The following is a 2,460-nucleotide window of genomic DNA, read 5'->3' as shown; positions in this document are numbered from 1 at the left end:
CAATTCTGTGAAGAATGTCATGGGGATTTTGATTGCCATTGCATTGAATCTGTAAATGGCTTTTGGTAGGATGGTCATTTTTTCAATATTAATTATTCCAATCCATGAGCATGGGAAGTCCTTCCATCTTCTGATGTCTTCCTCAATCTCCTTCTTTAAAGATTTAAAATTTTCATTAGAGGTCTTTAATGTCTTTGGGCAAGTATATGCCGAGATTTTTTTTTTTCTTTTTGAGACTATTGTGAAAAGGAGTGTTTCCCTGTATTCTTTCCCTGATTGCTTGGTATTGGCATATAGAAAGGCTACAGACATTTGTAGATTAATTTTGTAACCTGGCACTTTACTGAAAATACCAATCATTTCTAGGATTTTTCTGATGGAATTTTTGGCATCTCAGATATATTGTCTGCAATAAGGGATAAATTCATCTCTTCTTTTCCAATTATTACTCCTTTAATTTCCTGCTCTTGTCTTATTGCTCTTGCAAGAGTTTCAAGCACTATGTTAAAGAGAAGTGGAGATAGTGGACAGCCTTGTCTGGTTCCAGATTTCAATGGGAATGCTTCCAGTTTTTCTCCATTTAGAATGATGTTGGCTGCCCCCCCTTTGAATATGGCTTTAATTATGTTGAGGTATGTTCCCTACAGTCCAATTCCCTCTAGGACTATTCTCTGTATCTATTGAAATGAACATGTGGTTCTTGTCTTTGAGTCCATTTTTATAATTTATGACGTTTATTGACCTACGTATACTGATCCATCTCTGCATCTCTGGAATAAAGCTGACTTGATGATGGTAGATGATCTTTTGGATGTGTGTCTGTATTCTGTTTGTAAGTATTTTGTTGAGGAATTTTGCATTTATGTTCATTAAGGATATGGGTCTATAGCTTTCTTTTTTGGTTGTATCTTTACCTAGTTTTGGTATTAAAGTGATGCTGGCATCATAGATGAAATTTGAAAATTCTCCCTCCATTTCTGTCTTTTTGAACAAATTAAGTAGTATTGGATATAGATCTTTAAATGTTTGTTAGAATTCTGCTGTAAATCCACCTGGTCCTCAGCTCTTTTTAGTTGGGAGGTTTTGTATTAATGTTTCAATTTCCTCATTCATTATGGGTCCTTTTAAGCTATTGATCTCTTCTTGGTTTAATTTTGATGATTCCCATGCTTTTAGATGCCTGTCCATTTCTTTTAGGTTTTCAAATTTAGTAACATATATGTTTTTAAAGTATTTTCTTATAATGTTCTGGATATTTTTGGTGTCGTGATGTTTCCCCTTTCATCCCTGATTTTGTTGATTTGAAGGTTCTTTTTCTTTCTTTTGGCTAACTGGGCTGTCAGTCTTGTTTATTTTTCACAGAACCAGCTGTTAGATTCATTGATTCTTTGTATTATTTTGTTTCTATTTCATTAATATCTGCTCTTATTTTTGTTATTTCTTCTTGTTTGCCAGATTTGGGTTTCATTTGTTGTTGCTTTTCAAGTGTCTTGACATGCAATGTTAAGTCATTTATTTGTGTTCTTTCTGTTTTTTTAATGTAGGCACTTAGAACTATTGAACTTCCCTCTAAGAACTGCTTTCAATGTGTCCCAGAGGGTTTGTTGTTTTGTATTGCCCTTTTCATTTAGTTCCAAGGACACTTCTATTTCTTTCTTAGTTTCTCCTTTGATCCATTCATCATTCAGGAGTGTGTTGTTTAATCTCCATGTGTTCACGTAGTTACCAGAGCTTCTTCCAGTGTTGATTTTAAGCTGTATTACATTGTGGTCTGATAGAACGCATAGAATTATTTCAGTCATTTTTTATTTCAATCTTTTTGTATTTGCTGAGCTTTGTTTTGTGCCCCAGTACATGGTCGATTTTGGAGAAAGTTCCATGGGGTGCTGAATAGAAAGTATATTCTTTGGTGCTTGGGTGGAATATTCTATAGATGTCTGTTATGTCCATTTGATGTATGGTATTGTTTAATTCAGATGTCTCTCTTTTAATTCTTTGTCCTTTTGACGTATCTAATGGAGACAATGGCATATTGAAGTCCCCTACTATTAATTAGCTGGGATTAATCTGGGTCTTAATGTCCTGCTGTACTGTTTTTATGAAGTTGGGTGCAGTAAAGTTTGGTTCATGATTGTGATATCTCCTTGGTCAAGTCTTCCTTTGATCAGAATGAAGTGGCCCACTTTATCTCATCTGAATAGTTTTAGTTTGAAGTCTATTTTGTCACATATTAGAATTGCAGCTCCTGCTTTTTGCTTAGTATCATTTGCATGGAATATTGCTTGGAGTGATGGATTTGACGTAATATTTTATATTCTCTGTTTTGATTTCTTTTTTCTTTTCTGTTGGTTATTTCACACCACCTAAGCACAGTGTTTATCTTCTTCATTCAGGAGAAAATTCAATTCTATTTCTATGTTATTTTTTCACACATATATTTGAGGTCACAATTTTTATCGA

This window comes from Nannospalax galili, unplaced genomic scaffold (genome assembly GCF_000622305.1).
Source record: "Nannospalax galili isolate Female #2095 unplaced genomic scaffold, S.galili_v1.0 scaffold628, whole genome shotgun sequence".
NCBI lineage: Eukaryota > Metazoa > Chordata > Mammalia > Rodentia > Spalacidae > Nannospalax > Nannospalax galili.
The sequence above is the reverse complement of the archived record's forward strand: the minus strand, read 5'-3'. Positions refer to the sequence as shown.